Source organism: Leuciscus leuciscus (genome assembly GCF_965113295.1).
Source record: "Leuciscus leuciscus genome assembly, chromosome: 3".
In the NCBI taxonomy this organism is placed as follows: Eukaryota; Metazoa; Chordata; class Actinopteri; order Cypriniformes; family Leuciscidae; genus Leuciscus; species Leuciscus leuciscus.
The window spans coordinates 54,047,604-54,074,782 of NC_138727.1; the positions used below are offsets into that span (position 1 = coordinate 54,047,604).

The following is a 27,179-nucleotide window of genomic DNA, read 5'->3' on the forward strand; positions in this document are numbered from 1 at the left end:
ATACACTCCCAGGAGTGTTAATTTAACACTGGAGTTTTTGCTGTGTACAAAGAGCCGTAGTTAACTGACAAGCTGAGCCATATCGCATTAATTATCGCTGGCGATACGTCCGTGATATTAATGCGATATGGCTCAGCTTGTCAGTTAACTACGGCCCTTTTTTAGTAAATGCCGCTCCATCTGAAAGCAGGTGATGGCGATTTACTACTAATCAAGGAACCGGCTTTACTGACGAGATGCGCATAACAATCTCACGATATATATCGCCCAGCCCTAATTGGGACACATTTTGCCATTGAGATGACTAGGAAAATGTGTCCCAATCAACCTGAATTCACCCCTAAAGAAAATGAAAAGCACACTCAAAGATGCTCTCATGAAAAATGCAGAAAATATATGTAATACATACATTTTCTTTCTTTATCTTGTTTGTATGAAGGTTATCAACGGCAGATGGGTTTCCGTAAATCAGATGGATCTTACGCTGCCTGGGTACTCAGGCCGAGCAGCACATGGTAAAGTCGGTTTGTTTCGTTTCATGCCTGATTTTGCTTGTCTTACATATTTTATTATTTAACATTGTTTTAATAGAAAAAAATCATTATTACTTGATTTTTATTTGATTTATTTATATATTTCTGTTTGTCTGTTTTTAAGGCTGACTGCATATGTTGCTAAAGTCTTCTCCATGGCCAATAACTTTGCTGCTATAAAAGAAGACGTGATCTGCAGCGCCCTCAAGTGGCTGGTTCTCCACAAACAACTGGCAGATGGCTCCTTTAAAGAGGATTCACCTGTTATTAGTGGAGAGATGGTGGTAAGTTGAATGTAGTCTGTTTGTGCTCACCTGTGTTCAGAAAAGATAATAATAATCCAGAACCACGTATTTATTTCTCTGTTGTCAGTAGTAACACACAAAATACCAGAGGTGGAAAGTCCAGGGGTCAGAAAGTAAAAGTCCTGCCATATGTTTATTCCACCCATGAACTCACACAGCAAAAACTCCAGTGTTACACCACCAAAACATAACCAACACCACCTGTTCACCTTTTCTCTTTGTTCATCTGGCTGTTATAATTCAGTTACAGCAGCCAAACAAAATCTAAAGTTTTTTCCACCTCTGCGAAATACTCACTATAATGAACTAACCATTGTAAAAAATAAAATCCGTCTATAAAAACTGTCAGCTATGGCTGCCAAACAATATCCATAAAATATCCTAATTGAAATAACGTGGAAAAAACTGAAACAGAAATTTTCCTTAAATGTTTTACAGAAAAAAACACTTATTTTACAGCTATTTTTTGAATTATTACGATCAAACACTTTAAAAAAGAACATAAAAACGGTCAAATTTCTGCATTCCGGATGAGGGTGGGGAGAGCATTCCACCAGCATGGAACCGTGAATGAGAATGTTCTGGAAAGTGATTTTGTGGCTTTCTGTGATGAAACCACGAGACGTCGCTCGTTGACCGATCGTAGGCTTCTGGTAGGGATGTAGGCTCGTAGGAGTGAGTGAAAGTAGGAGGGAGCTGAGCCTGTGATAGATCTGTAAGCATTCTGGCTGCTTTAACTGTGTGTCTCTGAAACATGGCAAAGAATGCAAGAGTAAATCAGATCAGATGATGTTAGGTATTTTTTAGTGATGTCATCATGTAGTGGCCTGATTTATTCATACCACCTGAACTCTAATATCTGATTAAGTCGTTAAATATTAGTTGTTAACTTTGCAATACTGCTGTGATACTCTGAACGAATTTATGAAGCCATCATACCGAACATTTTTCGACAAGATCATATAGACACGCATCCAGGAAATGCACACTTTAGAACCATTTTAAACACAGAGACCGTCGTGGCGTTCTCGTGAACTCACTTCAGAGGCCCACACAAAAGAAATTAATAGTTGAATAAAGTTAATCTGTAATTTGTGTTCATGGAGGTAACAGATTAATAAATGGTGAGGATTCCCTGGGAGAAATCCCAGGTGAGATTTCTGGGTGTACTTTATTTTAACAATACAGAATAGCAAGATGCATGAGATTCCTTCTTAAGATTCATCAGTGGAAAGAAAGAAGAAGAGGAACAAGTAGGTTCAGTTTGATTTGACTTGAAACAAGAAAGCCCAAACTAAAACAGCAGCACTTTTATGCACATGCGCTCAGTTATTTATATATATATATATATATATATATATATATATATATATATATATATATATATATATATATATATATATATATACACTCACCTAAAGGATTATTAGGAACACCATACTAATACTGTGTTTGACCCCCTTTCGCCTTCAGAACTGCCTTAATTCTACGTGGCATTGATTCAACAAGGTGCTGATAGCATTCTTTAGAAATGTTGGCCCATAATGATAGGATAGCATCTCACAGTTGATGGAGATTTGTGGGATGCACATCCAGGGCACGAAGCTCCCGTTCCACCACATCCCAAAGATGCTCTATTGGGTTGAGATCTGATGACTGTGGGGGCCATTTTAGTACAGTGAACTCATTGTCATGTTCAAGAAACCAATTTGAAACGATTCGAGCTTTGTGACATGGTGCATTATCCTGCTGGAAGTAGCCATCAGAGGATGGGTACATGGTGGTCATAAAGGGATGGACATGGTCAGAAACAATGCTCAGGTAGGCCGTGGCATTTAAACGATGCCCAATTGGCACTAAGGGGCCTAAAGTGTGCCAAGAAAACATCCCCCACACCATTACACCACCACCACCAGCCTGCACAGTGGTAACAAGGCATGATGGATCCATGTTCTCATTCTGTTTACGCCAAATTCTGACTATACCATCTGAATGTCTCAACAGAAATCGAGACTCATCAGACCAGGCAACATTTTTCCAGTCTTCAACTGTCCAATTTTGGTGAGCTCGTGCAAATTGTAGCCTCTTTTTCCTATTTGTAGTGGAGATGAGTGGTACCCGGTGGGGTCTTCTGCTGTTGTAGCCCATCTGCCTCAAGGTTGTGCGTGTTGTGGCTTCACAAATGCTTTGCTGCATACCTCGGTTGTAACGAGTGGTTATTTCAGTCAAAGTTGCTCTTCTATCAGCTTGAATCAGTCGGCCCATTCTCCTCTGACCTCTAGCATCAACAAGGCATTTTTGCCCACAGGACTGCCGCATACTGGATGTTTTTCCCAGCTAACAGGGGACGTCCCCCGGACGTTTCGAACGTCCCCTTAGGTCCGCATTAGGTCCGCTTTGTAACGTTCCCGAGAGGACGTTCGGAGGACGTCCGCATTTGGTCCGCTTTGTAACGTTCGCTGTCGGACATTCCAACGACGTTCGCATTTGGTCCCCTTGGTAACGTTCGCTGTCGGACATTCCAACGACGTTCGCATTTGGTCCCCTTTGTAACGTTCGCTGTCGGACATTCCAACGACGTTCGCATTTGGTCCCCTTTGTAACGTTCACTGACGGACATGATGACTGGGTTAATACTCAATTATATTCTGTTAAATATAAGGCCTTAATAATATTTGTATTGTTTTTAAAATGAATAAAAATGTCTGAAACCATGTAATTGTTTACATTAAAATATTTTCCACACCATTATCTAAATACTGTCAATTTAATGTGTGCTTCATAATATAAATCACAGTGCCCATATTCATGCAACAGTGAAAGAATCCACCATGGTGGAGTTATTTCTGTAACCGATTAAAATTTTGAATTAATGTATGAAAATGCTTATTATTGGCTCTATATCATGCCTCTACATGAAATTGTATATATTTAGGGGAGAGCGGGGCACAAAGTAACGCTTCTTGACTTTCTCAGTTTGTGTAAATCTACTTATGGTTCAGAGTATTTATTTTTTCCCACATTAATTTCCCACATGTCTAGTACAATTATGTGTATTTGTTTTATTAATACAGTATACTTTTTTCTTGATACACCCCGAAAGAATGGAAGTGAAATGTGACAACATGCCCCATAGGTGGGGTACATTGTAACATGTGTGGGGCACATTGTAACATAACATATGACAGCTTAAATTGTTATCTGATCTAATAAAAAAAATATACAAAACAAACTAAAATATTTTCTAAATAAAATACAATTAAAAAACCTTTTCATATAAAATAATGCCAATTTTTAATATTTAAATATAAACTCATTTTTGAGTTTTGACTACGAACACAGGAAAACACAGCTATACAACATAGTTCAAAACAAATAAATAATTAGTAATTCCTGCACATTGACTCTCAGTCTTTATTCACCTTTTTCTCACGTTTTCCCAATAAAATTAATAAAAGTATAGAATATAATAGCATATTTCTAATAGGGGCACATTGTAACGCAGTGTTACAACATGCCCCCGCCTGCACAACTGGGGTTTAAACCCTGCTAGTGTCTTCTGCTAGTTAGCGAAGCATTAAATAACTATCTCAACTGTTAAATAACATCTTGGAGATTAAAATAATATCAGATTTGTCTTATTTTAAATAAACACAAAAAATGTAGATGAAAAATTAACTTAAGTAAGAAATTTACTTTCGCTATGGTTTAATAAATGTTTATGGATATCTTCCAAAAAAATTTAAATTTTGGCGGAATTTTTATTTTCTATATAGTGTTGATATGGCAACTAGTAAATACACAAAGTTTCGTCATCCAAGCATGTGTGGAAGTATTTAAAACAAGCGTGTTACAACTAGCCCCGCGTTAGGTTGTGCCCCGCACTCCCCTACATATCTTTGTTTGCATCCTCCCATATATGCTGTAAAATAAATGTCACATAGCAACACAAGCACATTAAATCAAGGAAAAACAAACTTGACTGAAAACCATTTTATTATTGCTAAGGGTTAAAAATGTTTGCAGAGTAATGCAATTATAAAATCAGATCGACAGTCGCTGAATCAGATGAAAGCAATGACTTCAAGTCCAGGAGAGGCCAAAAAGGATGGAAATGAGTCCAATTGCTGAAATTACTGAAAAACAAAAACAAAAAAAAGATACAGGTAAGACATACATTCTCATGTAATCTTGGGCAATATCACATTCTACACCCATAATTTAAACTGTTGGTCAGGCTGCAAAATGTGACCAAAAACAAAACAACAACAAAAAAAAAAAAACATCAAAATCAATCATAAAGAATAACAGTTCCATGCATAATATAGGAAATATAATAATATTCCAATAAATATATTTTTAGAATAATACGTGAGCCCAAATTTTAAAAGAGGCACAATCTATAACTCTAAAACTAGTTTTATGTATAAGGGGGGGGGGGGAATTATAATTAGTCCTTAAAAGGTCTAAAGTAAATACAACCTCAGATGAACAACAACACTTTTTATTAGGGCTGCACGATATTGAAGAAAAATGTGATATGCGATAATTTAAATAATAAGATATATATATGAGAATGCTTAAAGTGTGTCAAATGAACTTAAATTAAAATATATTTAAAATGAAATAACCTACATACATGTTTCACGTTTCTTTTTGTGACGAGAAAACATCCCTACAGCTTCTGAAAGTACACAGCAGTGTTTTACTCTAGCATAAGAAATTTTATTTTAACATCAGTGTAAAGCACAGGGTTTAGCGATTCAGGTTATCCTACATTAGGGTTATTTAACAACAGAAACTGAGTGATCAAATGTAAAAATAACTGACCTGAAGGAAAATGCTATATCTACTCTAAATGCAGGTACACTCACTTTCTCAATCTCTCACAATACTCTACTATAGCTTCAATGAACAAGATCAATGAGATGAAACGTGTTTAAGTTGCTAAGAGTGGTTGCTAGGTCTTGTTGTAGTGATACATAGAACCATTGGGTGAAGCGGTCATAGCCGTGTTTTATCGTGAATAAAACACAGCTATTGACCAATCAGAATCAAGGATTGGAACTAACCGTTTTATAAAGCCACTTAAATGAAGGAAATGACTCAAAAAGATTAGTTCATTTTGATGAATGAGATCGTACAAGAGAGTCAGTAAAATGATTCGAACTTCCCATCCCTACAATCAACAAAAAGAAGATTGCTGTGGATTAAATTAGGATTATAGTTATCAGGATTTTACTGTTGACCATTTGAGATGATCCAGGTTCTTCAAAGTCAAAAGTCAGCAATCAGCAATATCAAACTTGCTCAGGAGCTTATTTGACAGAAACAAAATTAGAATGCGTCATTTTTCTCAGCCCCCCAAAAATGACAATTTAAACATGCTGTAAAAAATATCTGTGGGGTATTTTGAGCTAAAACTTCACATACACACTCTGGGGACATCAGAGACTTATTATACATCTTGTGAAAAGGGGCATAATAGGTCCCCTTTAATTTTATTGAATCCTTACACATCAAATACTGTTAAAACTCTTTTATTAATTTGTTCCTGGCCCTTAAGAAATGTGAATTGCTAATTACAAAATTTTTAACAAATATGAATTGTGTAACAATCATTTTTACATTTTATTTATCTGTTAGATATTTCAGATAATTTTGCCTGTTTCCTTTTTTAATTATATGATGTTGTTATGTTGCTGTCTTGATGCCAGCCAATCATTGCATTGCTGATCATGGTTTAAACTTTAGAGTATTGATACATCAATACAAATGTACACAGAAGGGCACATGGGTTTCTGGGCGAGTGACTTACCCAGAGGTGGACAACCTCTCTCTACGCACCAAAGACACACCGTGCTGAAATGACAAGACGTCAGGAGAATGAGGACATTCCAATGTCTCCCTTTTTTAAGCCTCCCATTGGACATGGTAGAGCAGTTTCCAATTGACTTCATGCACCAAGCCTGCCTGGGTGTAATGAAAAAACTCAATTTAGCATATGATATGTATTCTTCAAACCATTCATTCAAATTTAAAAATTCATTCTCCTAATTAAACAGTATAGAGCCTTCAAAATGATGATATCAAAAGAATATTTTGTTAAGAAACAATTTACAAAGGATTTTAAGATATCTTTCATATTTCTTGAATTACAGGTCTTTTAACTTTGGGGGAAGACAAGTGCTTTTTCTCATGTTTGACCTGTCACCATTGGCATACAATGCAACAAAAATTGCCAAAGTCAACAGATTTAACTAATGGATCTACAAATCTCTGTGTAAAAATAAAATAACAATGCTGCCATTTCTCTTAAGGAAAAATGTGTGGCCTAATGTGTTTTTTTTTTCAGTGTGGCCTAATGGTTAGAGAGTCAGACTTGTAACCCGAATATTAGCCAGGGCCCATCTGTAGTTGTATACACAGGTTTTCTGTTTACAAACATTACAGGGTGCGTGCACATACCAGAGGCAGAAAGCCTTGAACTTAAGTATTGAAGCTTTCCTTATTGGTTGTATATAACTGCTGACGCAATAAAATGTGATTTTAGTTGGATCTGTTTGTCTGTCTTTAATTTTGCAGTGTTACTGTGATATATGTATGAATTATCATGTCACACCGTGTCCTAACTACAAGCGATGCCGCGACATGCGATAAAAGGTATCTTTTCCATGTTAATCAGAATTTTTGTCCTAAGTAAGTAAGTAAGTAAGTAATCTTTATTTATATAGCACCTTTCACAGACAAGTGCCACAAAGTGCTTCACAACACAGTTTAAATCAGAAAAAACATGCAATGAAAACAACACCGAAATCATAACAGCCCAAAAAGTAGCTAATTAAAAGCTTGAATAAATAAATAAGTCTTAAGATTACTTTTAAAAGTATCCACAATAGAGCGTAAAGAGAGCGGCAGACCATTCCATAGCCTAGGAGCAACAGCCTGGAAGGATCGGTCACCTCTAGTCCGAAAACAAGTGCGTGGAGCCTTCAGCAGAGTTTGATTCACAGACCTCAGAGCCCGTGCAGGGGTATACGGCTGAATCAGATCGCTGAGGTAGAAAGGAGCCTGACCATGCAGGGCTCTAAATGCTAGAACCAAAATTTTAAATTGGATCCTATAAGACACTGGCAGCCAATGAAGCTGTTTTAAAATGGGATATACGTGGGTCCTCTTGTTAGTACGGGTCAGAATTCTCGCTGCACAGTTTTGCACTAATTGTAGTCGAGAGAGCTCTTTCTTGTTTAAGCATGAAAACAAACTATTGCAATAATCCAAACGTGAAGACACAAACGCATGAATGATAAGTTCCAGATCATTACGTGCGACCATATTCCTAAGTTTAGAAATGTTCCTTAATTACAAACAATGCCGCGACAGCGCCACACAACGATTCTATTTTTGAAGTGGTTTCTATTTTTCTGCATTATTTAACAGTGTCAGTTTATTAATTAATTTGGCATACCTGCAGCTGATCAGGCATGACTCTAGGTCTCTCATCAGGAGCCATTGATTCCTCCTGTCTTCTCTGTCGTTAATACCTACGACAAACAGCAGGAAGGCATATCAACATAAAAATATCAGCAAACTACTACAATCTAGGCTGTTTTCGAGAGCAAAACAAGATATACAGTCAGGACACAGAAACAAAAATGAGGTCAAAATAGTTATGGCAAAAAATAATGGTAATGGTAAAAACAGACAGACCTTGCCACCTTTCCAGTACTGTCTCTGGTGATGCTGATATGATGGAATATGGAGGTGTGCACAAGTGTGCTGGATGTCCCTGCATGTTTTCTGTTGTACTGAAGGGTTCATTATAAAACCTGTAGAAATTTCCTGCACATATTGTTAATGTATAAATAAAAAAAATGATTCCTGTAGGTTATTTTCGTAAGGAAAACAGTTTAATTCACACATAATTAACAAATGGATGCACTTCTCTTACATGTTTGATTTACTTTCAATTCTTAAGATAGATTTCAACACTGCATTTTCAAAATTATAAAGCTCCTTTAACAAAACAAATGTGTAACGTAAAACGCGTTAGTCAGCTCTGAGGAAAACGCTCACAATCCCACAAATTATCATCACACTATGATAAAACTATACATTTCCACATATTATTCCATATCATACTACTTACTTCTCTCAACCGTTTGTACACCATGGTTAGTGGTTTAACGCACTAACAAAAACGCAGTTTTCATGCTTTGCAAACCCGAATGCTGCCACCAGTAAACTCGCGTCTGTGGGCTATAGCTGGTTCTTCGCTTGTATGCATGCTTATTGGTAACTCGCATATATCGCCACCTATGGGTTGTTGGATATGTATTGTGTTATCTATGTTTCTCATCCCTTCTAGGTACCCAACATTGACTGCACAACCGATTCATTCATTTTAATTGTAAATTAATTTTGTAAATCTAGCCAATTTAGTTAACATATTTATATTCTAAAGTTTATATATAACTTATATTTATTAAATTATTGTGGTATATCACTTTCTTGACAAGGCAACGCAAGGTATCATTATAAAAATGTACATTTAAAAAAATAAATAATAATAATATACATTTGTGCGCGTGCCAAGCCCGCGAAACCTGCCAGCGGGCATATATAAGCAGGGGTTGTGACCACCGCGCGCAGAACCCGGTTTTCATTCTAAGTGGACATCCATATTCAACAACATTTCTGAGGTAAAGTACTTTTTACTTAACCGATGTAGGTAAATTACTTTTAAAACATACAAACCCCATACAAAGGTAAATGACACTTAAAACTTTGAAGAAAGTAAATAATAAAATCTAATTATAGCATAGGCTACTATAGGCCCCTACTCAGGGTAACCAGATAAATAAGTAAGATAAATAACGGCCGCTTTTACCTAATGAACATTTTTAATTGTCACAAAATTGATTAACTGTGTTTTCCAGTAAATGTAACACTACTTTTCACATAAACAATGGTTTTCCGGTTGTTTTCCCGTCCACTATAATTAAATACCGTTACGTCTGTGACGTCATTTGGGATAGAGAAAATCCGCTCATATTGAAATGAACTTTTTCGTTTCATCAGTCATGTCTGTGATGTTATCGTTACTGTAAAATAAATAAATTATACAATTATTAATAATACTATCTTTACTTTGTATGGAAAGCGCGTTATTGTGGCTTGGCTGCGAGCGCGTGAGCGCTGGTGGTGTACGCGCAGCGCTCACGCGCTCGCAGCCAAGCCACAATAACAGCCAAGAGACGTGCATGGCTTATAAAGATGAGGTCAGATTGGCCATCCGTCTGTCTGTCATATTATTAATACCACTACATCTAATAATATTTATAAATATAAACATTGTTTAATAAATATTTTATTAATAACAATAATTATTATTGTATTTTATTAATAATACATTAATAATATTTTATTATATTATATTTGATTTAAATTAGTATTGTCACAGTGTTAATAATATTATTGTTTTTATCTTTTCTCTTTTTTCAGTATATATTGCAGTCTGATTATTGTAAGTGATAAATCTAGCAGTCATCCTGATTAGTCAAAAAATCATTGCATTAATTCGTACAGATATATCTCACTCATATTCAGCCATGTTTCTTCTTTCTCATCCCTTTCCTTGTGTCAACAGCAGCTACAACACCCCAAAGGCTCTTTTAAGAGCCCTAGCACACAGCGACTTTGTATTTTGTAAGTATGTTTTAAATGCCTACCAGATATTTAAGTTATAAGTCAGATTTTGGCCTGGAGACTCATATAGATTTCATGATTCAATTTGATTCACAAGCTCTTGCAGTTTCTGATCTCTTTTTCGATTCATGATACAAATGCATTTACCTAAACCAACCCAATGATTATCTTTTTTCATTTATTAGATTTTACATCGTTTTCCTCCTGCCCGCCTCCATTGAGTTTATTTTCTTGCCATCTTTTATTTCAAGGTAAATAATATTTTTTAGCTTCATTTCAAGCTTTGTTTATTATTTAAATTTTTTTATGTAGTCATTTAAGACTTTTATGTAGTCTAAGACTTTTGCTATGGAAACAAATATATATGCAACCCACTTCAGAGTATGTACACCCTAGGTTCGTAGGAGCTGAGAAGTACAGTAAAAATGTGATCAATAACTCATGTCAAAATATTTTACATTAACATAAGTTTATCAGTTTTCACTTTCACAAAAAAAATCAAACTATGAAAAATTTACAAATTGTTTACCTAAAAAAAAAAAAACATGTGTCACGACTAAGTTTCATATGCTATACGTCACATAAATAACACTTATTAAGTTTGATATAAACAATATTAAGTATTTTGATGTAAAAAAACATCCAACAGTGTGGCTACATCTTTTAATGTATCTTGTTTGAAATTGTTGTTTATGTATACATATATATTTATTTAATTGTTTATTTCTGTTTTCTCAGCCTTTGTACTTCTGGCCAATATGTCCTCCAAAAAGGTAAGTTCAGTGCCAATCAATTTATATGATTGATAGTTTGATGAAAAAAAAACAAAAAACAGATTCAATCTAGAAATACTGAAAAACGTAATTTATTCAATTATTGGCAGAGACACCAGTACAGTAGGTGGATGACATCCAACGAGCGTAGAAGGCAGTATAATAGAATCTGGTCAAGAGTGTCAAGGGCACAAAAGGCAGCAGCCAACAAGCAAACGATCAGTTCAATTGAGATGGCCAGCATTGCTGATAGTGACAGTCACAACCAGCTCTTTGAGGAGGAAAATCCTGGCATGTTTACAGATCCAGCCCTGTCAAGTTCTGAGAGTGAACCAGATACAACCACTCTGAGGGAAGAACTTTCAAAATGGGCATGTATGTTTCAAGTTAAACATAATGCTGTGGATGCTCTCTTAAACATCCTCAAAATACATGGGCATGCTGAACTCCCCCATACTGCAAGGACACTCTTTGGAAATGAAAACCATTATGAACTTACTACCAAAGATGGTGTCGAGAGTGTACAGTTCAATGTGGCAGATCAGCTCTCAAAACATCTGAGCAGATATCCTGCAGCTGTTACAGACCATCTGCAATCACTTGACCTCTCCTTAAATGTTGATGGGCTACCATTATTCAGAAGCTCAAACGTGTCCCTCTGGCCAGTTCTTTGTTCCATTAATTTGTCACCAGCATGTATCTTCCCCCTCTGCCTCACCACTGCAGCATCCAAACCAAAAACACTAGACTTTGTTAGTGACACAGTTCAGGAATTGGCAGAATTAATACAGAATGGTCTGACCTGGGAAGGCAAGCATTTAAACATCAAACTGAGATGTGTTACCTGTGATGCTCCAGCCAAAGCCATGGTCAAGTGTGTTAAGCAGTTCTCTGGTTACTATGGGTGCGACAGATGCACCCAGAAGGGATCCTGGGATGGTCGGGTGTTGTATCCTGATGTTGACAATCTGACCTTGAGGACAGACCAATCATTCAGGGAGTGTTGGCAACCAGAACACCATCAAGAGGAGAAGATTTCGCCTTTCTCTGTCCTCCCAATTGACATGATCAAATCATTCCCCCTAGATTACATGCACCAGAGCTGCCTTGGGGTCATGAAAAAGTTGCTGCTATTGTGGACAAGGGGTAGATCAGAGCACCGCATGTCATCAGGAGATGTGACCCGTGTTAGCAATAGGCTGGTGACACTGAAGAAAACAATTCCTGACTGCTTTGCCAGAAAGCCAAGGGGGTTGCAAGAAGTTGAGCGTTGGAAAGCAACCGAATTCAGACAGTTTGCACTATATACCGGGAAGATAGTTCTGAAGGGAGCACTACAAGGACAACTGTACGAACACTTCTTGTGTTTTAGCACTGCTCTGTGCATCTTAGTGAGTCCAGAACTTACAAAGGCACAAGTGCCTTATGCCAGCCAACTCCTGCAATACTTTGTGGAGAAAGGACGGGAGATATATGGAGAGACATTTTTAGTGTACAACGTCCATTCATTGCTGCACCTTTCAGAAGATGCTCAAAACTTTGGCTGCCTTGACAACTGCAGTGCGTTTAAATTTGAAAACTATCTTCATCAGATGAAGAAAATGGTCCGCTCTGGAAAAAATGTCTTAACTCAGGTAGCAAATCGTCTGGAGGAAACATCAAAGCTGAAGCAAGCAAACAAGAAAAAAGTGGGGTCATTGAAAGGCCCAAACAATGTGTTTGTTTTAAGCCCTGAAGAATGTTGTGAGGTGGTGTCAGAAGGGGTGGACAACACAATGTTATGCAGAGTGTTCACCAATTTACAGCCATACCTGATGACGCCATGTGATTCCCGTCTTTATGGAACTTATGTCGCTAGCATTAGGCACTCACAAATGCGTTGCCTTGACAGAAAGGCACTTGAGAGGAGGGCATTCATGGTGGAAGAACATGGTGGAATCAGAATTGTCGTGTCTATCCTTCATACTTTGTAGGCTGTTGAAAGATCATGTACATAGTTATTTATTAGTTTAATTTAAAGACACATAGCATTACAACCAAATCAGCAAATATGACACAAGACTCAAACCTATCTGAAGAAGAACATTTTAACTACAAAGACGAAATGAGAATGTCTAGAACTTAAGAAAACAAGGAGGATGAACAATATCAACAAATGGATCTTATACAAAACAGCCATAATCCTAATTTATTCAAGAGGTTAGAGAATGTCCTATGGATCTATTAATAGCTAATTATAAACATTTCAACATTTTATATTTGAACTTTTCTGTTTAATACAGGATTATTTACGCTATGTTGTGCTTCATTTCGTTGAGCACAATGAAGTTGAGGTGACTCCATCCAGCTGGTTGGAGTTGAATAATGAGGTAAGACTAAGTCAATATACTGTATATATATATATATATATAAACATAAATGTTAAATACTACACAGTATTTATTGTATTATTTATTAATATTATTTATTGTAAATGTGCAAATGAAAACAAATACATCTATTTTCTGAAAGGTATTGTATTGCTACTGGCCTCACTTGAACGCTCGTATTATGGTAAAAAAATGTGCCATACCAGATAAGAAGCTGTGGTCTAAACATCAAGTCAGAATATTTTCTGACACAGGTAAAGAATGCAAAATAATACTGTACATATTTAATCAAGACAACAACAAAAAGAAAAACTGGAAAATATTTCTATAATTACTTAAGTTGCTTTATGAGCAGATGATTATGATCTGGCAAGATTTCGGGCAAGAAAGGCACAAGAAACATCACATGTTGAGGACTCTGATGAGAACAGGGGGAGAAAAGTAATTCCCCCAAGACGATTCAGAGGTATTTAGATATGTTATAATAAATAGGTTAAAGATCTTCCCTACTTTATTATGAAAGGTAATATTTAAATTTTTTTTTGCAGAGGAAGAAGTCTTGGCCAGCCAGCCCAAAAGGGCAAAACAGACTCAAAGCTGTAAGCATAAACTATAACTGAAATGAGAATGATTATGAAAAGCCAAAATTTGTGTTCTATATATTAATGTTTAATAAAATGTTGTTTTGCAGTTCATGAGAATGTTGGGTCGTCTCAAGGTGAATTCATTGTGGTGTTAAAAAATGGGTTTTAAATATCAGTGAGGTTATAAGATTTTTGAATGAATGATTCAAGGCCTGAATACATCTGTATTTACTTCTATTTAACTATATAACATAATTCTTTATTTTCATTATTCCACTTGGCCTGGAAGAGGACATTACCAGCTTACAATCAAAGAAAAAGAAAACAAACCCCAAAAAAAGATTAAGATTATCAAAAACTATGTTTGAGTGTAAGTAGAAAATATCACTTTTGAAAAAAAGAAATATATAAAGAGAAGTCTATTGCTTACATGATTGTTGTCACTGTTTTGTTTTTCAGCTGAGGAGACTGATGAAGGTAAGACCACTACTATTTTGTTTATAGGTTTAATCAATGTGATGTATTTTTATTTACTCAATTCATTTCTTTCCTTAGATGAGGAGCTGCAGCCAAAAAGAAAAAAACAAAAACAATCTTGTTTGACGTTGCCCAATGCTCCTTCTTGTGAGTACATTTTGTGTTTTAATTTTTCAGTAACTGAGTAGTTATAGAAAGAAGTTTAAGGTTGGGACTTTTTTTAAACTAAATTAAATAAAACAGCAAAACAACTGTTTACAACATAATAATAATAAATGCTTCTTGAGCAGCAAATCAGCATATTAGATTTAGATTTCTGAAGGATCATAAAGAGTGTTCTAATTCAGCTTTGTCATCCCATAAATTAATTACATTTGAAAATAAAATAAAAAACAAGTACAAAAATGTTTGTAATAATTCACATTATAACGGTTTCAACTTTCATATTGATTAAATAAATGCAGCCTATGTGAGCAGGATAACAGAAAACTTCCTCATTGTAACATTGAAACTTTTTAAACGTTTTGATTTGACAGTTCCATCTGCTTTAACACTCCAACCACAGTCCAGTTCTACAAGCCAGCAGATTCAAGGTACGAAGAAAGACTTTATACACTTACACAATATGCTAAATATGTGCAAGCATTGCGTGATTATAACAGTCACACTGTATTTAATTATGGGCCCCTTTAAATCAGCTCTGGTCAATCTGTCTTTTTGCCATTTGCTATTATATATATAAACAATGTTTTCACAGAAATCTCTCAGCTTTTTGAAGGTTTGGAAAGGAGAATACTCCTGAAACTAGACCAAATCCATGCCGACATTAAAACTGCAATTGGAATGCAGACTGCAAGCCAGCCAAGCACCTTGGACCTATTCGATGTGCTGGAGGAGCCATGCAAGTCAGTGGAGGAACTGGAAGAGCTGTGCGAAAAGCTGAAAGCGGTTGATTTCCGCAAGAAGATTGTATGTGCTGAAACAAATGCTGTTTTATGTTATGCTATGAAATTTCTTGCCACTTTTCTTTGATAACTGATTGTTGTTGTTTGTTTGTAGATTCAATATCTTTGTCTTCAGAGTGCAGGCAGTTTGGGGGATGGCATTAGAAGAATGCTAAAGAAAATAGGAGTAAATTCCCTTTGGGCTGAATACAGCTACAAAGGGAGAAAAAGTAAACGTGCATTTCAGCATCTGCTGATCAATGATGTGATCATACGTAAGTCCAAAACATTACTCATGAGATCCTGTCTTCAAGTTTGTAAAAAGTGGAATCTGATACATTCATTCTCTTTGATTGAAAAATGTTCATTAAAACTCAGCATATAAATATTAGTAATAATGGTCTGTTATGAGAACACGATGGATGTTTAATAATACTATCGGAAATAGTACTTTCTACATTTGTCTGTGATCTAGTTCTAATTACTGTGAACTATGTATTATTTGAAGGTGCCTGCAGTAAGACGTACCCACACCACAAGACCCAGAGTGTGGAAGAAATGATAGCCGTGACCCTTAAACATGCTCCACATCGTGAAAGAGCACAGAAAAATGTTCAGGTAAGAGGATTTCAACCAAAAACTGACAATATAAGTACTTTATTTCAGGGGAAAAAAAGAAAAGCCAACTCCTACAGCTAAGCTTTTTTAAAGTCGTCATGAAATCTAATTTTACCATTCGCATTTTTATATGTAATATTGTAGAGTTTATTATAAATGATTTATCTGTGCACTTCATTATTTAAAAAAAAATCATGTACCCTTATAATCTTTTATCAAATATTTTACCCTTCCCTCCCCCCTCGAAACGACTTCTCTTCCGGTCAAAATCTATTACTATTGGGCGTGTCTGTCTCGTTTCTGGCCCGCCTCTCAGAAACCTGTCAGTGTCACTGATCGCAGCCAGCAAATATGGTGGTTAGGTGCATTTTTGGTTGCGCTCCTCACGTCCTTTTTCCTATCTCTAAACAACCTAGTAAATAACTAGATTAAGAAAAGAGTTAGCCTACCATTCGGACACGTCGCGATGCTCTCTTGCTGTCCTTGCACTGCACACACGAAGCCGTAATCCTTTCCAGAAGGTGATCCTTTTTTCTTTTTGTAAAACTGAAATACAATAAACAAGAAATGAAATTACAACTTGTACATTAATTCGTTTGATATAAATATAAATACTACAATCTGCACGTGCGTATACCTGTGATAGAAAACTTCCTTACATTTTCGTATTGAATCACAAACTTATTTTCGAGAGGAAATGTGTTACCTCATAATACTTTTAAAGATCGTTTACAAATAGTAAATAAACTTACAGGCATATCTTTCTCCAAGGCAAAGACTGTTTCTGCGTCGCATTGAAATCGATGCTGCACGTTGAACTGTTGCCGATCTGCGTGTACAGAAAAATAACAAACTGCAATACTGGAAATTCTATTTTGGTAATTAGTTTAAAATTTATGACCTAAAAAACTGTCAAACATGAAATGTTTAGTTTAGCTACTTACATCTCGTAAACAGAAGCGTCGAGTCGTCCTGCTAAAATTTCGCGCTCATCAGCTTCTTCTGTGAACACATTAAAGCCCGCCTACTTTGATTTGATTGGTCATCTCAAATATTCTAACATTGACGAGTCCAATGAGGCTCAGATGAACACACACACACACACACACACACACACACACACCCTGTCCTCTGTTTCTAACATGCGCTCTGCTTGGCACCGCTACAGATGGAAGATGAAGTACGTGCTGAATCATCTGATCTGATTATAACAAAACTGAAGCGAAAACGAATTTGTGTAGCCTACACTTAATCACACGTTTTTATGGGGGCTAGGTAGAAGTTTAGTCCCCCTAAAAAGGGCCTGTGACGCCTCTGGCATCAAGATGATTCTTGTGAATTGTGTCTAATCAAATATAATGTATATATTCAAGCATGTCTGGCAACTTGATCAATATACTGTTGTCAATTGTTAATAGGATATATATAAAAACAAATTAGATAAAAAGATTAGATTTTTTTTTTGCAAACGAATTATACCATATAGCCATCATATCTTATGTAGCCTACGCTAAATAAGTGCGCACATGCACGCAAAAATATGCGTATCATATAGCATACTAAAAAAGGGTTCCATACCCAGGGAGAGCTTAATGTTTTTTTTTTTGTTTTTTTTTTAAATAAATGTATAGGCTACTAAAAAAAGGTTCGTCGGCACGTAAAGGGTAATTTAGGCTATGTGTATAAAGAGCACGCAAAATGAAGTTGAGCATAAACTCGTGCCATAGGCAGTAGGAGACTTCCCGAATTCATAAATCTCTATGATTCTGTGCTTGTGTATGCAAACAGACAGTAGCACGATGGGTAACACTTTATTTTACAGTGTCCTTGTTACATTACATTAGTAACAGTTAATTATGCATAATTATATGCAACTAACCCTCAACCAAAACCCTAATCCTACCCGTAAGTACATGTACTTAATTAATATTACTTAAATATATAATTACACTGTAACAATGACACTAAAATAAAGTACAACCGCACAATGTGTTCGTGAATAAAATCACTAGTCAATAGGGCGCAATGATCCCCTGTAGCCTATTTAAAAATATTTAAATTATCTTTAAAAAATTGCTGTATAGACCTAAAGTTTTCAATTTTGTTTTACTTTGTTTTAGGTTCCAAGCATACGAGTGGAATCAGATGTGGAGGAGTAATAACGCGTTTCGGCTGGCAACACGGCTGGCAACACGCAAACACATACACAACATACATGCACTTTTTTGTTAAATAAAAGTATTTTGTTTCCTGATATTCCTTGTTGTGTGTTTTTTCCTTGGGTAGTTTCAATTTTGTGTTATCAGACTGCTTAGTATAAAAGGATGTTAAAAGGACTTCTAATGAACGTTCTGTAAAGGTCCCCGAATGTTTTCCAAACGTCCCACGAAGGTCCCTCGGGACGTCGCACGACGGTCCTGCAAACGTCCTGCGAAGGTCCCCCGCGACGTCCTGCGAACGTCCCACGCGACGTCCTGCTAACGTTTAAAGAACCCTACACGAAGACGTCCAGAGGACGTTCGCAGAGGACGTTCAGGGACGTTCTGGGGACGTCTTTTTGTTAGCTGGGAAGTTAGTTGCTTATTTTATTTATTATCTGTTTTGTTTGTTATTTTGGGCCTTGGGTCTTCCTGAAGACTATAACACCTATTGTTTTTTTGTTACTTTATTTGAATACATCCAACTTTCAAATTGTTCAAATTTTCTTTCTAATAAAACGTTTATCGTTTTTCTTGATTTTTGAAGTCACTTGAGTTCTTTGGGTCTGACGACTGGGCGTGGGAGACATGTTTATTTATTTTATTTATTTTGTTACGATTAACCCTAGACGAATCGTAATAAATGGGGGCTCGTCCGTTTTTTTCGTTAGGCCATAATTTTTGTCCTCTCGTTTGATTATTTTCGTTTTCTCTCGTCTTCGGGAACAGTGTTTTTCGGAAATCTTGCTGGTGAGTACACTATTTGCTAAATGCATGTATTGTTGTTTCTGATTGGCATCTTTTATTTGTGCAGGGGAGTTGGAAATAGTTGTATAATGGACTTTAGCATTGAAGCGTTTAGACTTTCACCTTCTTTGCAAGCATTGGAGAAATGTCGTAAATCTGACTTGTTTCTGATAGCTGATTTTTATGATATACCTATTCCAAGAGCTGGGACAAAGCAAGTAATTCGGGAAACTTTGTGTGATAGGTTAGTGAGGATCGGAGTTTTTGAATTTGATGAATCCAGTCCAGAGTTGCGAAATGCCGAAACAGGTGTGCAGCAGGATGCGGAAGTCACTGGTGGGGAATCTGTGGGTAGAAATGCTGTGGCTAATCCACTAGTAGGTTTAAACACAGAAGATCTTAAACTGGCAGTTAGGCTTAAAGAACTTGATTTAGAAGTTAAGCGGCAGGAGCATAGTACACAGCTTTTGAAGATGAAGCAGTAGCCTACGATCTGGAAAGCCAAGGTGCGCGTCGTTTGCCGGTGAGTACATTTAAAGTTCCTTTATCACCTGCCCCTTCTGCTAATGATGATTCTCATGCGTCACCTATAAATTCAAATGAATTTGACATCAGTAGACAAATTCGATTAGTCCCTACGTTTAGAGAAAGTGAGGTTGACTCCTATTTTAATGCGTTTGAACGTATAGCCGCTGCCTTGCGTTGGCCTAGGGAAATCTGGCCGCTTTTACTTCAGTGCAAGTTGGTTGGGAAAGCGCAGGAGGTATGTGCTGCTATGTCAATTGAAGACAGTCTTGACTACGATGCATTAAAGGCGTCTGTGCTCCGAGCCTATGAGTTAGTCCCAGAAGCTTATCGTCAGAAGTTTCGTTGTCATTTAAAAGGTGCCAATCAGTACGTTTGTGGAGTTTGCCCGTGACAAAGGAGCTCTTTTTGATAAGTGGTGTCAATCCAGCAAGGTAAGTGATTTTGGTAAACTTCGTGAATTGGTATTACTTGAAGATTTCAAGAATTCGTTATTTGATAGAATTGTGGTGCATCTAAATGATCAGAAGGTGACCACACTTTCGGAGGCCGCTGTTTGTGCAGATGAATTTGTTCTAACGCACAAAAATAATTTTTTGCCACCTAATCGTCGTGAAAATTCTCAAAATAGTGTGGGTAAAAATGTGAAATATACGAAAACTGTAGTTCCAAATCAAGGAGAAAATCGCGAATGCTTCTACTGTCACGAATTTGGCCATCTGATTGCGGTGTGTCCAGTACTTAAAAGGAAAAATCAGTCACCAAGAAGGGATAATCCTAAAAGTGTTGGTTTCGTTCGTGTGCAATCGAAAATTAACCTCGATGAACGAAATGTTGATTCAGGATATGATCCGTTTATTTGTGATGGTGTAGTATCTTTCGTTGATAAAAACGAAACGAAATCAATTCGGATTCTCCGTGACACCGGAGCAGCTCAATCGTTCATACTTGATAGTGTGTTACCATTCTCGAAGGATTCGTCATGTAATTCAACTGTCTTAGTTCAAGGCATTGAACTGGGAATACTTGAAGTACCATTGCATTATGTGAATATTAAGTCTGACCTAGTTTCTGGTCCTGTTAAAATTGCTGTGCGTCCGCAGTTGCCTATTAGAGGAATTGAGTTGATCCTCGGTAATGATCTTGCCGGAGAAAAAGTTCTGCCGTTACCCGAAGTTATCAATGATCCGATTTATGAACTTCAAAATTCAAAAGATTTGGCTTCTGAATTTCCTTCTGTGTTTCCTGCGTGCGCAGTTACGCGAGCGCAAGCTCGTAAATTCGGAGTTGTAGCAGGTCTTTCTGATAGTTTCTTGAATCTGACTGAACCTGTTGATGAATCTCTTAATACTTCTGACGTTCAGGGCTTAAAGCGCACTGAGTCGCTGTCCACGCACTTGAGTGCTGAAGTTGACCTGTCATTGTTCATTGACAGAGCGTCATTAATTACTGAACAACGGCAGGATGTTTCTCTTTCTCGTTGCCGAATGTTAGCAGTGGAGAAAGATGATCTAGATAAGAGACCTGTTGCATATTTCTGGGATGATGGATTATTAATGCGCAAGTGGTCATCAGTTGTTTGTGAAGTTGAATGCAATTCAGTCTATCAGATCGTGGTACCTATGAACTCGCGTTCTCACGTTTTGACTTTGGCTCATGACCATAATTTTTCGGGCCATCTAGGTATTACGAAGACTTATAAACGCATTTTAAGACATTTTTTCTGGCCTGGTTTGAAATCAGATGTAGTGAAACACTGTCGATCCTGTCATGTTTGTCAGCTGGTTGGAAAGCCAAACCAGACGATTCCTCCTGCTCCTTTGTGTCCTATACCCGTTGTGGGAGAGCCGTTTGAACACCTCATATTAGATTGCGTTGGTCCGTTGCCCAAAACGAAAACTGGGCATAAATATTTACTCACTCTGATGTGTACGGCTACTCGTTTCCCAGAGGCTATACCATTACGTTCTTTGAGTACTAAGGTCGTGTTGCGATCTTTGATTAAATTTTTTTCTACTTTTGGCTTGCCAAAAATAGTACAGACCGATCAAGGATCTAATTTTATGTCCAGGGTGTTTAAACAAGTTTTGACTCAACTGAACATAAAACATCATGTGGCTAGTGCCTATCATCCAGAGTCGCAAGGCGCTTTGGAAAGATTTCACCAGACTTTAAAGTCTATGTTACGTACTTATTGCGCTGATTCTGCCAAAGAGTGGGATGAAGGCTTACCATTACTGTTATTTGCTATACGTGAAACTACACAAGAATCTTTGGGTTTTAGTCCGGCAGACTTGGTTTTTGGGCATACTGTCCGAGGTCCACTTAAGCTTTTGAAAGAAAAGTGGATGTCTAGGGAATCCACTTCGACCAATGTGTTGGATTATGTGAGCTCCTTTCGTGAGCGGTTGCATAAAGTATGTGATCTGGCTCGTATCTCATTATCGTCTACCCAGGCGAAGATGAAAAGCCATTTTGATCAAAAGGCCGTTTTTCGCAGTTTTAACAAAGGCGACAAAGTTTTAGTTTTACTACCAATTTTGGGGTGTGCTTTGCAAGCACGTTTTCATGGGCCGTATGTTGTCGAGTCTAAGCTCAGTGAAACCGATTATGTGATATGTACTCCGGACAGAAAAAGGAAGACTCGCGTATGTCATATTAATATGTTAAAGCCATATGTGACGCGAGACGATGACAAAGAGTCAAATAACCCTATTGTCCCGGTTGCTTCTGTTTCTGTGTCTATGACATATTGTCCTGATGAAGATGGACTGACTCTGCAAAGTATCCCTGTGACTGGCGTGCGATTGCAGAATTCACAAATTTTTGCAGATTTAGAATCATTTCTGTCATACCTGCCTGATTCGTCTCGAAGTGATGTAAGTGAGTTAATACAGTCTCACCATGCTCTGTTCTCAGATGTGCCTTCACGTACTACTGCTGCGTTTCATGACATTGAGGTAGGAGATCATACTCCAATTAAGCAGCATGCTTATCGTTTAAATCCCACCAAACGTGAGTTAATGCAATCTGAGATAAAGTATCTTCTGGACAATGGTCTTGCTGTTCCTAGCTACAGTCCTTGGAGTTCACCATGTCTCCTGGTTCCCAAGAGTGACGGTTCAGTTCGTTTCTGCACCGACTATCGAAGGGTTAATGCAGTTACGAAAGCAGATTCGTTTCCCCTTCCTCGTATGGAGGACTGCGTGGATAAAGTTGGTTCTGCTAGGTTCGTTACAAAATTAGATCTGCTTAAAGGATATTGGCAGGTACCCTTGACGCCCCGGGCTGCCGAAATTTCTGCGTTCGTCACTCCTGACAATCTACTACAATACACCGTTATGGCTTTCGGTCTTCGAAATGCTCCGGCAACATTTCAGCGCCTTATGAATTCTGTATTAGCTGGTGTTTCTAATTGTGAAGCATATTTAGATGATGTTGTGATTTATTCCTCCACTTGGGATGATCATTTGAAAACCCTTCACGATGTCTTTAATCGCTTTCAAGAGGCTTCGCTTACCGTTAATCTCGCAAAATGCGAGTTTGGTAAAGCTACGGTAACCTACCTAGGAAAGCAGGTGGGTCAGGGACAAGTTTGCCCAGTTTCTGCTAAAGTGCAAGCTATCCTAGAATTCCCTATGCCAAGAACTAAGAAAGAATTGAGGCGGTTCTTAGGCATGGTTGGTTATTATCGTGGTTTCTGCAGAAATTTTTCTGATATTGTTCTGCCTCTTACGAATTTGCTTAGTCAATCTCGAGATTTTGTTTGGTCTGATCTTTGTCAAACAGCTTTTGGAGTGCCGCAGGGATCTGTATTAGGCCCCCTGTTATTTTCAATATATATGATGCCACTTGGAAATATTATAAGGAAACATGGAATTAGTTTCCATTGTTATGCTGATGACACTCAAATATATATTTCATCACGGCCGGATGAAAACGCTACATTTTCCAAATTGACAGAGTGTGTTAAAGATATAAAAGATTGGATGACGCGTAATTTTCTTTTATTAAATCCAGACAAGACAGAGGTAATACTTATCGTTTCAAAAAACCGCCCACAAAACCTCGCACAATACAACTTTAACATCATAGGATGTCCTGTTACTTTATCCTCTACAGTAAAAGACCTGGGTGTTATACTCGATTGCAACCTGTCTTTTGAAAATCATATTTCTTATGTTACAAAAACAGCCTTTTTCCACCTTAGAAACATTGCTAAGCTACGTAATATGCTATCAGTTTCTGATGCAGAAAAGTTAGTTCATGCATTCATGACCTCGAGACTGGATTACTGTAATGCTTTATTAGCTGGTTGTCCTGCATCCTCAATAAACAAGCTACAGTTAGTCCAAAATGCCGCCGCTAGAGTTCTTACGAGATCAAGAAAATATGATCATATAACACCGATTTTATCATCACTGCATTGGTTACCTATAAAGTTCCGTATTAATTACAAGGTATTGCTACTGACTTATAAAGCCCTAAACGGCTTAGCTCCAGTCTATTTAACGGATCTTCTATCGCCCTATAATCCATCGCGCTCTTTGAGATCACTAAATTCAAGGCTTTTGGTCATACCTAGGATATCCAGAACCACCAAAGGAGGGAGAGCATTTTCACATTTGGCTCCAAAACTCTGGAATAGTCTTCCTGATACTGTTCGTTGCTCAGACTCGCTCTCCCAGTTTAAAACTAGATTAAAGTCGCATCTCTTCAGCCAGGCATTCATATAATCCTACAGTTCAAACTACAATCCGGCCTCTATCCAATGCCAGAGGAGAACTGGCCCCCGACTGAGCCTGGGTTCTCCCAAGGTTTTTTTTTTCTCCATTAAGGCACCTGATGGAGTTTTAGGACACCATTAGGTCACTTGATGGAGTTTTTCGGTTCCTTGCCACTGTTGCCTTTGGCTTGCTCAGTTGGGGATATTTTGGGGATATTTAATTTAATTTTATCAATCAATAAATTCCTCTTGAAACAAACTTTGTTGTATTATTTTAATTTAATACTGTGAAGCTGCTTTGATGCAATCTGTATTGTGAAAAGCGCTATACAAATAAACTTGACTTGACTTGACTTGACTTTTGATTCGGTTAAAAGTCTTTTATGTAGCACCCCTGTGTTAAAAGCTCCGAACTTTTCAGTTCCTTTCAAAATTGAGGTGGATGCTAGCGCAAATGGAGCTGGTGCTGTGCTTTTGCAAGAAGACGACCATGGCATGGATCATCCTGTGTGTTACTTCTCGAAGAAGTTTTTAAAACATCAACTGCATTATAGCACTATCGGAAAAGAAGCTTTAGCGCTATTATTGTCTCTTCAGCACTTTGAAGTATATGTGGGTTCGAGTTCATTGCCAGTTAAAGTTTTTACTGATCATAATCCACTAACTTTTCTTGCAAAAATGCAGAACTCTAATCAGCGCATTATGCGGTGGGCATTGATTGTACAAGAGTTTAATATTGACATCTGTTATAAGAAAGGAAAAGAGAATGTGTTAGCAGATGCATTGTCACGCTCTGTATAGGAATGATGTTAACTCTTAGTGGAGGGGGTGTTACGGAATTATGTAATTCCGTATAATGTTTTGAGTTTGTATATTGTTTGTATTTGTATTTATTTTGTTATTGTTATTTGTGTGTGTGCTTATTTTGCTGCTTTGTTTTAGGAATACGATGATTAGCTGTGAGCTGGCTCCACCCCTTTACGTGGGTTTAAGACCGTGCTTCCGTTTCCAGAGGACGAGTTGTTGCGATTCCGGGCCGGTCGCACTTCTCCTGGCTCCTCTCCAGCCGTCAGACCATTTTTGTAGCAGCTTATGTTAATTACCTTTTTTTTGTTTTTGTTTTTAGTGGTGTTCTTTGTAGGGTTGACCTGCCCTTTTCTTTTGAAATCCTGTTCGTTCTGTTTTGTTAGAGTATGGAGGGTAATTTGTTGTAATTTTGATTTTGGATACTTTGAGGGAAGTTAGTTGCTTATTTTATTTATTATCTGTTTTGTTTGTTATTTTGGGCCTTGGGTCTTCCTGAAGACTATAACACCTATTGTTTTTTTGTTACTTTATTTGAATACATCCAACTTTCAAATTGTTCAAATTTTCTTTTGTCTTAATAAAACGTTTATCGTTTTTCTTGATTTTTGAAGTCACTTGAGTTCTTTGGGTCTGACGACTGGGCGTGGGAGACATGTTTATTTATTTTATTTCTTTTGTTACGATTAACCCTAGACGAATCGTAATAATTGTCGCAGTAAACTTTCACAATGTTTACATTTACATTTACATTTAGTCATTTAGCAGACGCCTTTATCCAAAGCGACTTACAAATTAGGACAAAAATTCAGCGAGTCATCATAAAGAGGCAAAAACAACAACAACGCAAGAAGTGCTCAAAATACGAAGTTCAGGTATTATTCAGAGTAGCATAAGCCTGATAAGTGATGTTTCAAAGGGAAAGGATTTTTTTTATTTTTTGTATTTTTTTTTTTTTTTTTATAAGGTTAAGTGCTCACGGAAGAGATGGGTTTTCAGCTGTCTTTTGAATGTTGTCAGGGATTCTGCATTCCGGATGAGGGTGGGGAGAGCGTTCCACCAGCATGGAACTGTGAATGAGAATGTTCTGGAAAGTGATTTTGTGGCTTTCTGTGATGGAACCAGAAAGCCACAAAATCACTTTCCAGAACATTCTCATTCACAGTTCCATGCTGGTGGAACGCTCTCCCCACCCTCATAAATTATTGATTCAATGTTCTTGAATCAATAATTTATGAGATGCACACCGGTCTGTTATTGTAGGGACATCGACTTTACATTTTCACACATGACGTGGAGCAAAACGAACTGTGATTGGTTGCGTTACATGTCAGTCAAACCAATGAAAGCTGCGATAGAGTCCAGACCTTCTGCCGTCAGTCTGAAGCTCTGGCTATGCGAGACTAGGAACATGGTGGATTATGGACAGTATGCTGGGTCTGTAATGTATGAACTCTGAGTACATGATAATGAACATTAAGGAAAGAAGTGGATTTGATGCAATGTTTATTCATTGGAACAAAATAAAGAAAGACATTTGTATGCATCTACATCTGAATGTATGGACTTTGTTTGTAGGCATCAAATACTTGCTCACTCCTGTAATAAATGACAATGGCTTAATGGAAATCTGTTACAGGTTTTATATAAGATTTAATATGACAGAATCAACCTGACCTGATCATTTGGTTACACCAGGGGTTTTTGAAGTGAGGGGCACATAGGAGTATATTGGCTACTTTATTGATACTTTTAGAGCTATAGAGAAACATGGATGAACAAGAAAAATAAAGAGTGGGATGTGCTTGTTAAGTTTGTCATAAACCACAATAGACTTGCATGTCTTTTCTGACTCTGTTTACTGAACA

At 37.3% G+C, this 27,179-nt stretch overlaps 1 protein-coding gene and 1 long non-coding RNA gene across 2 annotated transcripts in view; one reads left to right on the forward strand and one right to left on the reverse strand.

Annotated features, from left to right (window-relative positions):
* The window catches only part of LOC309493636 (complement C3-like), a 233,196-nt gene that overhangs the window by 125,296 nt on the left and 80,721 nt on the right, over positions 1-27,179 (forward strand). The window lies entirely within an intron of this gene.
* LOC309493945 lies at positions 4,817-9,113 on the reverse strand. The gene is made up of 5 exons (XR_014204122.1): positions 8,988-9,113; positions 8,549-8,680; positions 8,307-8,382; positions 6,657-6,811; positions 4,817-4,974 (listed from the first exon to the last, which is right to left on the reverse strand). It is a non-coding gene; the product is annotated as an uncharacterized lncRNA (long non-coding RNA).